Here is a 12,975-nt window from a genome sequence, read left to right as displayed (position 1 = left end):
CGTTGAGCGAACAGTAGCGCTGAACAAAAATGACTGACAAGGCACAGTGCATCTTGTACAGGGTATAGTATGGACGTTGTAACATTATGTGATTGCCTTATCATTTTAAATCATTCACTAATCGAGCAGTCGCTCGGCAACAGCTACAGTTAGCAAATAATGTTGCGAGAATGTAAAAGGTGAACGACCTGGGACGTAACTTGTTTATTGTCGAAGCGCCGTCAGAGATTCAGTGAGTTATTGACTTTGAAAACCTCGGCGCGAAAAACGGACCGAAGAAGAACACTTTTACACATTTTTTTTTTTGTTTTGAGGTACGAGATATTCTCGAGGAACAGTTACTCATTCATCTCTTGTCTCCTGTAACTTGTGTCGGACGCGCATGTCTTGCCGCCGTATTATTATTGTTAAAAATAATATTGTTCTAGTGTAAAGTAAATGTGTAATACTAAAAGTGCCTAGCAGTAGATTTATTGTGCGACGTGTATGTGAAAACGTCAAAGGAATTGTTTTCATTAAGAGAAGTGCTAGTCAAAACGGCATCCATGTTAAATCCTTCATTGCAGTGTAAGTTCGTCTATTACTTGCCATAAATTCAGAGTTAAATGGAACTGGTGTATGGACTATTCATTTACTATAGAATCTATGTCGCACTTCTTCATGAAATTATTTAATTTTCTATATGTTTCTGCCAAATAGAGAGTTCACAGTCACGAATTCTTTCGTCGAGTTCGGACGGAAGTTGCATGCGGCGAAATATTTTCTCTGCGCCATATTCTACTGGTAAATGCATGATAAACTACGGTCCCTTAGGAAATTCATGTTGAGCTATCCAAAATAATTATATTTTGAATAGGCATTTACTCTCCTCTGCAATGCAACTTCCGACTGATCAGATGATCCAACAAGAAACAGCCGCACACGGTCGGCGTTCGCAAATATGTTTCCACCGCTGATTATAGCTATATGTTACAGCACAAAAGTAACATATTGTTATAATTAGAGACTACGAACGGGGATATTTATAACTGTATGTTTATGTATACACATTACGTAAACATATCGTTATAACGTATTGGAATAATTAATGTTGCGTGCTGGTTTCAAAGTAAGTCACACAACATGAAAACTTTGTGAAAACGCGTCGATTTACTGGTGGCCAGTTTATCCCAGGGAAGTATTCAGAGTTGACCGCAGCTGGAGGCGGTCGTGGCTGGGGAGCGGCGAAGGGAAGCGACAATAGGCAGCTTAGGGCGGCTCGAGCTCTGCCTTCACATGAGTGACAGTGAGGGGTTGGTTGACCCAATGCCGGTGCACCGGGAAGCGGACGGAGAACTTGTACTCCTGTTGATAAATGTCTGTCGTCCCGTTTTCAGTGAAACGTGCCAGAAAGCCACGCAGAGCTACAGTGGAGTGGTCAACAGAGGCCAAAATACACGTGTTCGTGACTATAGCAACTTCACGCTGAATTCACGGTCCACAAAGTCTGAAGTGAAGCAGGTGAAGACCGACAGAATGAAATACGCTGGCCTCTGATGGGAACGTAGGACCGAGGAATCTGAAGCACTCTTCTGGGAGTCAGAATTACGGAGAAATTGGTGTTTTATGCAGACGCTAACCTTGATGGGTGGCCTGGGAGGAGCTAAATAGCAGAAGTTGAGAGGAAGGGAAATTTTGTGGGAATTTGTTCACTTCCCAAAGCAAGCATTGTTCGGCACTGGGAAGCGGCGCATAATTAACGCGACTTGCGCTGCAATTGGAGTAAGTGATTTTGCTGGAGGGGAAATTGAGTTGAAGAGCAGACTGGCAGACATCTCCATAGAGGTCTTCTGTTCCCAGCTTGCCTAGAGTGCGGATGTGGCGTTCTTTACTCATCTTGCCTGAGAGAGAGAGAGAGAGCATCTCTGCAGTTTAGGACTTAGCAAACGGAACTATTGAGAATGGAGATAGAAAGTTTTCATTCAGGAGTGAATAGACGAGCGCAGCCTTGCAGCACCACGAGGCAGGCTGAAGTCCACACAAAGACGCCGCCCCGCCACGCTGAATTCGGTGATATTGCCCCCGCTCTGGCTTGAATTAGGCCACTGATTAATCTGTTGGATCACGTCCGTAAAGTTTCCATGAGGTTTTCGTGGGCCATGTATTGTAGAATTATTCTCGCACTTCGCATTACACCTGGGTCAGTCGATAGGAATTAATTTTGATTTATCGCGCTTTACTCCATGTAAACGCAATTTATTCCCATTGCCTGATAGGAGAGTCATGTAATGTGATGATTGAAGGTCGTGAATTAAAATAAATTTGTGCTAAACGACTGCAACTGCAAGTAGTTGAATTCCCAAGTCACTTTCTTAATTAATTTTATGTTCAACATTTGCATCTGGTCTTCAATAGCTGAATATAACATCAATGTGCACCCCTTTTTAATTAAAAGGGATCAATTCTAAATCAATTAACGTCAACACTGCCACCGCAGTTCAATCAGGAGTCACAGGGCCTTATTACTTTCTTTGCGTTATCCAATATTGAGGCAATTCTGTTGATCTGTTAGTCAATTAGCTGGGGTGAACACACGCCAAAACCAGATAAGTGACAGATGGGGGTGTTTCAATATCACTTCAGTCATGCACAAAGGCAAACAGATATGTAACGAGTACACGAATGAGCTAAAATATTACGACCGGTGCCCACGGCGAGTCTCAAAGCCACCTGTTACGATTGTGGGCACACGTCGCGGTAAACAAACTATAAAGACAGAGCAGGGACCTAAGGACGGATCACTCCAGTGATACTGTCCGTAAACGGGAAAATCCCCTGACGTAAACAGATTTCAGAAAGTGCAGATGGTCACGGCCCGGTGCCTGGGAAGGAACATCTCAAAAGTGGTGAAGGAGGTCGGTAGGTCAAATGCTAATATCGCGAGCACCTCTGAAAAGACGAGGAAGCACGGTGAAACCATGCATGCGTTAAAGTGTCACATAATGCGTTCGCTCTAAAAACCGAGATAGGCCTGTATCAGAGAGGACGACAAAACACAGTGTTGGTGCAGGCACAGCTGATTCGGGGAACACCGTTCGGCACACATTGCTGAATATCTGATTGCAAACAGATAACCTCTACGTGTTCCCACACTGACCCGACGACATCGTGGTCTACGATTGCAATGGGCACAGGATATCGACACTGGACAATCTATCCACTAAAACTTAGTGTCTCGTAGAGTGGATCACATATTGTTACTGTGGTGTCACCGCCAGACACCACACTTGCTAGGTGGTAGCTTTTAAACCGGCCGCGGTCCGCTAGTATACGACGGGCCCGCGTGTCGCCACTGTCAGTGATGGCAGACCGAGCGCCGCCACACGGCAGGTCTAGACAGACGTACTAGCACTCGTCCCAGTTGTACAGCCGACGTTGCTAGCCATGGTTCACTGAGAATTACGCTCTCATTTGCCGAGACGATAGTTAGCATAGCCTTCAGCTACATTTGCTACGACCTAGCAAGGCACCGTATTCAATTTATATTGAGATTCTATTAATGTATCATCAAGAGCGATGTTCTACAAATGTGGATTAAAGTTAAGTATTCCAGAAGCTACGTACTTTTCTTTATAGCATTCATTACGTATCCTGTTTCAGACCTCACGCCAGCCTGCGTGAGTTTAAGCGCGTGCCTTTCGGCTTCCTCTCATTGTGTCTAGGCTGTCTTGTCTAGACACAACAGTTACACCAGGTCGGCGGTTGTATCTCGATGCGTCCTCATTCAGACTAACGCCGGCTCGAAATATGCCCCGGAACACGGACACAAGCTGGACGGAGTGGTCTGTACCGTGCTGTGACCGACAATTACCCGAGCTTCCCTGGGAACTGTGCTAGTAATCTAATGCACCGTTGCAAATGTGGACTGCTTGAATACTGTTGACCACATTCACGCTTTGCTCTTCCCTGGCGGTGATCGCAGCTTGCAGCAGGAAATGTATTCGCGTAACAAGGCGAGAATGGCGCTACAATGGTTTGAAGAGCGTGATAGAGAACTGATGTCTTGGTCACCCAGTTCGGCCGGTCCCAACCCGGCGGATCACATGTGGTTCGCTATCGGGCGCCAGGTAACCGCACGCAAATCATTTAATTTACAGTAATTCCGTGACCTGTGAGTGGACAGTTAAGGCTATATGCATTGGGTGGGCGAAAGCATGTTAGCACCTAAAACACTTTACCATGCCTAATACGTTGTAGGAAAACTGTTGGAGTTCAAAACAGCTTCCAGTGGTCTCGAAATGAGTTCTGTACTGTTTTCAGGTGTTATCTTATACCATTCGTCCTGGAAAATAACGGCAGATAACGATGATGAACGTTTATAGCGATGACACACCCTTCAATCCAAAACACAGACCACAAACTCATTAACATTTATATCTGGTAACTGTGCTGGCCAGGAGAGATGCCACAACTCATCCTCGTGCTCACAAATCCATTCCTGGACAATGCCAGCTCAGTCAGCAGAGGCCCTGTCCGACTGGAAGACAGCGTCAACATTGGGGAGCAAACATCGTAACATTTGATGCAACTAATCAACCAAAATGGTCGTAATCTTTCGACGTACTGCAGTCTTATAGGATAACTGTGGGGGACACGGAATACCACAATATGCCTGCTCAAATCTTCACCGAATACCCGCCGTGTTTCACGACTGGACTTCAAATCAGACAGTATTAGGAAACACTGTGAAACAAAACTCATCCCGCAAAATCACATTCCTCATTTGCTTCATACTCTACGTTTTATGGCTTCAGCACCATGTTTTCCTGTCACGAGCGTTTGTATCAGTGACGAATGGTTCTGAAATTCCAGTTCACCTTACAATTGTATGCTTATGGACCTCCCTCCTTGTTCTTCCGGTGCCGATAGGGTTCGCGAGTGCGATATTCAGTACTGCAGAAACTTCTGCAGCTGTCGTCTTCTTATTTTTCGTCAGAGTCCTCTTAATGATTTCCGTCACAGTAACGAACGCTAACAATTTGACCACGTCCGAATTTACTGAGTTCCGACATAATGCACTTAAAATCTACGCAGCACATTTTTCTGACCACGACTGACGCAACGTGTTGAGGAGATAGCACAAGCGACATTCGTGCCCAAATACAGTAGCGCAACCTGTAGGGCACTTACGTTCAAGCGTGCACTTCTCGCAGTGTTCCCGCAGTTTTGTGCAGTACCTGTACTTCCGGAAACCTGACAAGGATTTGTCCAGTCACTGCCGCGCAGAATCGCGGCCGCACTGCGTTCCAAAGACAGACCAGCACGTCGCTCACCAGGTCGGCGTGAAGTTCCGGATCGCCAGTGTTTGTAAAGTTCGGGTAAATAACCGACGCTATGTAACGTAAAAATATTGGAGCAGGTGAGGCAATACCGACGCTACGACTGGTCTTAGAAGATAGGTTAAGGAAAGGCAAACCTACGTTTCTAGCATTTGTGGACTTAGAGAAAGCTTTTGCCAGTGTTTACTGGAATACTCTCTTTCGAATTCTGAAAGTGGAAGGGGTAAAATACAGGGAGCGAAGGGCTATTTACAATTTGTACAGAAACCAGATGGCAGTTATAAGAGTCGAGGGACATGAAAGGGAAGCAGTGGTTGGGAAGGGAGTGAGACAGAGTTGTAGTCTCTCCCCAATGTTATTCAATCTGTATATTGAGCAAGCAGTGAAGGAAACAAAAGAAAAATTCGGAGTAGGTATTAAAATCCATGGAGAAGAAATAAAAACTTTGAGGTTCGCCGGTGACATTGTAATTCTATCAGAGACAGCAAAGGACTTGGAAGAGCAGTTGAACGGAATGGATGGTGTCTTGAATGGAGGATATAAGATGAACATCAACAAAAGCAAAACGAGGATAATGGAATGTAGTCGAATTAAGTCGGGTGATGCTGAGGGAATTATTAGGAAATGAGACACGTAAAGTAGTAAAGGAGTTTCGCTATTCGGGGAGCAAAATAACTGATGATGGTGGAAGTAGAGAGAATATAAGACTGGCAATGGCAAGGAAAGCCTTTCTGAAGAAGAGAAATTTGCTAACATCGAGTATAGATTTAAGTGTCAGGAAGTCGTTTCTGAAAGTATTTGTATGGAGTGTAGCCATGTATGGAAGTGAAACAAGGACGAAAAATAGTTCGGACAAGAAGAGAATAGAAGATTTCGAAATGTGGTGCTACAGAAGAATGCTGAAGATTAGATGGGTAGATCACATAACTAATGAGGAGGTATTGACTAGAATTGGGGAGAAGAGAAATTTGTGGCACAACTTGACTAGAAGAAGGGATCGGTTGGTAGGACATGTTCTGAGGCATCAAGGGATCACCAGTTTAGTATTGGAGGGCAGCGTGGAGGGTAAAGATCGTAGAGGGAGACCAAGAGATGAATACACTACGCAGATTCAGAAGGATGTAGGTTGCAGTAGGTACTAGGAGATGAAGAAGCTTGCACAGGATAGAGTAGCAAGGAGAGCTGCATCAAACCAGTCTCTGGACTGAAGGCCACAACAACAAACAAACTAACGTAGCAGGTCGAGCGACATTGGCACGAAAGAGTTGCGTACTATGGTGTTATTTATTAAGGCAGATTTAACGAATGCATCAAGTGAGTCAACTATATTCTTTAAATCATGATCATTCTCAGTCAATCGACATTCACTGCTAGATAAATGATTCTTGTGGACATTTTCCTGACTAACGATCTTAACCTATTCTAATCGCTGTTGCTGCCGCATGTTTTCTGATGTTGCCTGCTACTAGTTAGCTAAGTCGCCATAATGCTCTTTTCTCATTTCAGGAGATACCTTCCCTTTACCATCCATACGCTTCGCTATATGTCCCACCCACATCCATTTCAATTTCCAGTCCTGCTCACGTCTTCCACTCCAGTTCGCGTACTTATTTTCTTTCACAAAATGCATCTTTCCTCTCCTAGAGCAACGGTCAGTGTTTTTAATAATTTTGGCATTAAAAGTCTGTATCTGACGGACGTGATTCAAAACTGTTATTGCGTACTGATTCAAATATTTCTTGTGATACTCACCGGCTTATTAAAACCATATTTACGTTATCAAAAGCACAATCGATCCCGTTTACCCTTCTTCTCCTTTCGTTACCTGTTCACCGGCGCTGTCAGTTAGCATACACACAAATGTTTATTAACAGTTGTATAATGTAACAGTCAGTTTGCACTGTTTGGTTTTCGTTGCCCTCACAAACATTATGTAAGTTCTTATTACAGTTCATTTTCACGCCTTTCTACATACTTGCTCTGTTAAGCACTTCCATATATTCCATTAATTGTTAAAGCTTATCATCGATAGAATAAAACATTAGTCTCATCAGCAGAACGTAGATTGTTCAAGGGTGTTCGAATTACAAGTAATATTTATTCTTTTTTGAGATTAAGAGTCGGAACATTTCTCAGACGGTTTTCGATGACGACAAAGGATCATGTCTGATTACTACAACGTAAATAATAGTAGAAGATGTCTTGCCAAGAAGTGGAGGCTATGGAAGATGAAGCTCAAAAGGGGAATACCTGCTAATGCGCATAAGGACAACTAATTTTACTGCACTTATCCCCAATATCAGTAACCACACATGAAGGAATTCTGCACACATATATTGTTCATGACACAAGTGTACAATAGGTCTGTGTGGTTAAACCCATAATCAGTTTCCTGTAGTTTCTGTGGACTTGGCCAAATCTTGGCCAAATCTCATAAAGCCACATCTGTCTCGTTCTGCGAGACATACTACGAGTGTAATCAATTGACTGTGAAAACAGCTGTGCTCCATAGGGACAACAAAGCTGAATGGCTGCTATGAGATTTGAATGCCACCCATTCCTAAAACTCTCTACAATCTTAGGTCTGTACCATCCTACTTGATGCCATCTGGCGATGGTATAGGTCGAAGATGTCAACTCTGAAATGCTTATTATCAACACTGGATGAATATAGTAGCAGTGGGATGATGGGACTCTGACACCAGTTTTCATATCAAATTTATATCAAATTAATTGATCAATTAACTATCACCTGTATGTTTTCATAGATTTTCCCCAGTTTACACTTGGATCCACCCAACGCACATCCACCTTCACCTTCCTAACCTGCCATATCGGCGGGAATTTCGAATCATGGCTAGTGAAATTTTCAGAAAAATTATTTGTCCCAAGACTTTGCTGACGTCCCATCCCCACCCCCTGCCCGAGAATTGTCGGCAAATTCAAAATAGTGGGTGCCCTTTCCTGGACTGGAACCCTGGTCCTTCTCGGTGGGAAACGCAGGTGCATCACCTACACAGTGCTACTGTCCAATCGCAGGCGAGGGAGGTTATGTTAGTGTACTTTATTTACTTTGGGCGGGAAAGTGAAGTAAAGATCAATTCTAATTACGTAATTAATCGTAAAGGTTGGGCCTAGTTACATATCTACGTGTACAGCGCTACACAAATGGCAATACAACCCAAAAATTTACGATATCATACAACTGGCGTTATCCTGCTGTGAAAAAATTTCACAATAACGCTCGAAACTAGAGGCAGACGTATTCAAAGTAACCTGTGTAAAGGATGGTCCTTTCACCTGACGAGATGATGGTGCTGGACAGAAAAATGGTTCAAATGGCTCTGAGCACTATGGGACTCAACATCTGAGGTCATCAGTCCCCTAGAACTTAGAACTACTTAAACCCAACTAATCTAAGGACCTCACACACATCCATGTCCGAGTCAGGATTCGAACCTGCGACCGTAGCAGCAGCGCGGTTCCGGACTGAGGCGCCTAGAACCGCACGGCCAACGCGGTCGGCTGTTGGACGGAGAGGAGTTCAGTAAGTTCATTACCTGTACGCAAAAAGCTGACGACTGTGTCTAACGCTTTCGGAGTTCATTACGGATGCCTCCCACTGCATTGTTCGACAAACACCCTGGTGCTCGAAATTCAAATAAACGGTGCTCTCTTTATTTCTCGACAACTTCGCTCTATTCCACTCCCCCCCGAGAGGTCACCTTGGTATAGCTGCTGTGTAGCTTGTACATAGGAAGAAGGGATAGCACACCAGACCATCACTGATGTGGAGGAAGGCCAATACACACAAGAAAACTGATGGAAAATGCTTCATTGTTCTAATTACACAGAGAAATTGTTTTGTATAAAACCAGCACTCACAAATAATAGGTCATAACGCACCACGTCTTCTGGGAATTGAAAAAAAAAATATTGTAATAAAACAACTCCTAAAAACTGACCCCAAAAGGTCGCACGAGGTGAGAGGGGCATCAGCTGCACGTGTGTTCTCCTCGATGTGCGGTCATGAACTGACTACCTTAGGGTCAGTCTTAGCTCCTCTCCTACCACCCCTCATCTCTTCCCATCCTCACTGTAGACAGGGACACAGGCCTGTTCTACCTTGTCCCTGATCGTCCACAAAGAGATCGATTTGGAAGCACTGATACACTGACTCCAGTCTGTGCATATCAGTCACAGATGGGCAAAAGACACAAGAACAGGACGCTTCCTGCGAGCTGTTAAACGTTTTTCTCAGAGACGGAATCCAACTGGAGCAACAAAGAAATACTGGAGAACTTTTTGTACTGGAGCAACAAAGAAATACTGGAGAACTTTTTCTAAAGTCCACTGACTGGAAAACGGGCAACTGCCACCACTTCCACCGGCCGAAGTGCCTCCCATATCTTCGATCAGGCTCTTCAGTTGAATGTGCCCCCGGCGGAGCATGTGGCTGGGTGGTCAACGCTATCAGTACCAACATAAGCTACACAAATGGAATAGGCTGTGACTCTTGCAGGTCGCAGAACAAAGCGAGGTAAATGATGCCTGCCCCAACAGTGTGTTGTTTGTCTAAAAGTGCAGCTGTGGCTGCCTATGAGACATCACCCACACGCCACCAGCATCCACCCCGCGACCGCTCGCCGTTGTGAGAGAGAAAACACTTCAGTGTAATAACTGTATTTAACATAAACACACCTCTTATAAATGAGTGTTAAAAACACACAATCGCGACGATAATAAATGTCCACCGGCCAGAGTGGCCAAGCGGTTCTAGGCGCTACAGTCTGGAACCGCGCGACCGCTACGGCCGCATGCATTCCAGGGTCTTCCCTAAACAGCTCGTTTAGGAGATGCTTCGGTAAATACTGGGGCATGTGTGGTCTTCCCTGGTTTGAAGAGAGGTATTACAATTGCCTCTATTCACGAGTTGGCAAACTGGCCTTTCTGCTATATTAGATTATAACATTCGAGGAGCATTTCCTTTGATACCATTGACAAATGTCGTAGCATGCAGTATCGGATCTGGTCGCGCCAGGATACAGTGTCACGGATCTCAGACAGTGTCATTTCCATCTCCCATATAGAGAAAGTGTACTTGTGAGAATTTTGGGACCTGAAGTCCAACTTGCCCCTCTTGCAGTCGTACAGTAGCGGCGAAAAGCCGGATCCGGGCTGGCGTTGCCTGTATTTGCTGCAAAATGCTGTGTCATTGTCCGAGCGATGTCTCTGCGCGTTGTTTGGAGACACCCCTCTTCCAGCACTGCTTCTATGGGTAATCGACGGTGTTTACCGGAAATCCCCCTGCTGGCTTCCCACCGTTTCATATAAGAGACGGAATGATGGGCAGAGTGCAGGAACACATGCTAGTACCTTTTCTTTCTGTCCTTAATAGCCGGCCGGGGTGGCCGAGCGGTTCTAGGCGCTACAGTCTAGAACCGTGAGACCGCTATGGGCGCAGGTTCGAATCCTGCCTCGGGCATGGATGTGTGTGATGTCCTTAGGTTAGTTAGGTTTAAGTAGTTCTAAGTTCTAGGGGACTGATGACCTCAGCAGTCAAGTCCCATAGTGCTCAGGGCCATTTGAACCACATTGTCCTTAATAACGAGTAAAACTTTGGCTCTCGTGACTCGAAAGGCTGAGGCTTTCTGCTGTGTGGTTAGAACCTTTTCTTGCTGTCCTTAATAACGGGTAAAACCTTGACTCTCGTGACTCGAAAGGCTATGAGGCTTTCTGCTGTGGGGCAGCACTGAAACGTCTAAGAGCCATATGCCTGTCTCAGATTGCCCAAAGGCACTCATCTGTCCACTAAGGTACAGGTCACCTCCTAAGATGATTTGAGGACTTTCGGATCAATAGGTCAGGGGCACGATGGATCAGTTATATGTTATGGTCCACGTATTCCTGTACTCTGTCACAGAGCCAAAACACAGCCAGCTGGCCGACCAGTGTTCAGTTAGCCCTGTTGACCATCCCGTTCAGTGGCTTCTGTTCATGCAGTCCTCCATCTAGTGAGGTGATCCACAGTGGGAAGTTGTCACTGGAATGCTTCCCACTGTGCTGAGTCTGAGTGGGACTGCTCATGCTGAGGATGCACAGCTCTTGCGGCATCATGATGTTGTCCAGGACTTCACCCCTTCAGTAAATATAGTTTGAGCCCAATAACACTTTATCGGCATTGAAGTAATCCAGTTGGAGAAATGGGTGGAAAAGTTGTTTAGTATGGTCTGTTGCCATCACATTCTGTGAAGGTAAGCTGGCCGCGATGGTCTAGTGGTTCTAGGCGCGCAGTCCGTAACCGCGGGACTGCTACGGTCGCAGGTTCGAATCCTGCCTCGGGCATGGATGTGTGTGATGTCCTTAGGTTAGTTAGGTTTAAGTAGTTCTAAGTTCTAGGGGACTGATGACCACATAAGTTAAGTCCCATAGTGCTCAGAGTCATTTGAACCATTTTGTGAAGGTAAATAGAGGAAGCATAAAGAGATCTTCCGTCTCACAGGAAGAGCAGTACCTGCTGCTTGTAGGTCACTAACCAAGAAGAAAGCAGAGCAATGGTGTGTTATTGACCAACACCTCCCTTGGCTCTTCCCCCACTCATGTCACCCTTTCGGTGGAGGGTACAATTGTGTAGCACAGGGCATAAATGACTTTGAAATGTGTTTTCCGTAAACACAAGCACAAGGGTTATGTCTGTGCCAGGAGTTTCAGTTCCTCCTTAAGAGTCCTGAACCGTGTTCTACTCTAGTATGGGAGACATCCATCACTGGGAATGCACTATCACCCTGTCTTTCTGCTGGGATGGGGAACCCACATTGGGTGTTGGTTCAGCCGTGGGACAAGGTGGTTACTCTGGGCAGGCTTGACAGTCCATTTCGCTCTGAAGCAGAAGCAGTAGAACCATCAAGTCGAATTACATCGACAAGATCAGATGATATAGGGCCTCTTTTCCCCTGTGGTGGAAGTTTCTCATTTGCTTTTTTCGCCTGGAAGAGATTTGTAGGAGATACCACATCAGCCATGGAGGCACTGACGGATTTTTACCAGGCTCTGGCTTTAGAGGTACTGGGAGGACCAAGTGGTGGCAACAGTTGCTTTATCTGACGTTCTTAGGAGGGCAATAGCCTCAAAAACAACTGAAGCTTGATATGTGCACTGAGAAATGCAGGTAGTAATAGTAACACCAGCAACCTCTGTTCGCTCAGAAACGCTGGCTGTCGAAATAGACTTTTTAAGTGCTGAAGCAAAAGAATGAATGTGTGTTGCTGCATGGACTTACATATCTTCTTCTCCTCACCATAAGGGACTTGTTTCGATGTTGTAATCTCTTGCATCTTCCTTTCTTCATGGGAGGCATTGCAGTCACTACTACAGACACAGTGATCCTCAGAGTAATTTACACACTCGAGAGTGAAAGAACAACCAACTCCATCAAGGGTGGCCTTGTCATATTTGTCGCAAGTGGCTTCACCATTACATCCTAAGATAGTGTGCCCATAGTGCTGATGTTTAGAACAGCACATGCTGTTGGGGATATGTGGCTGTGCGCTTAGGCAAAGGTGACCTGCATTGATAGCTCTGGGAGTTGTGTGCTATTGATGGTAAGGATAAGGAGTCAGATTTTGTGAGATTCCCAACCCCACCTTTCAATATATTT

At 45.1% G+C, this 12,975-nt stretch overlaps 1 protein-coding gene across 1 annotated transcript in view; it reads right to left on the bottom strand.

Moving 5' to 3' along the window:
* LOC126095339 (lachesin-like) overlaps window positions 1-12,975 on the bottom strand; it is a 177,905-nt gene that overhangs the window by 587 nt on the left and 164,343 nt on the right. The gene's annotated exons all lie outside the window — the stretch shown is intronic.

The sequence above is a fragment of the Schistocerca cancellata genome, chromosome 8 (assembly GCF_023864275.1).
Source record: "Schistocerca cancellata isolate TAMUIC-IGC-003103 chromosome 8, iqSchCanc2.1, whole genome shotgun sequence".
Taxonomy (NCBI): Eukaryota; Metazoa; Arthropoda; class Insecta; order Orthoptera; family Acrididae; genus Schistocerca; species Schistocerca cancellata.
Note: the sequence above shows the minus strand (reverse complement) of the source record. Positions and strands in the feature narration are given on the sequence as shown.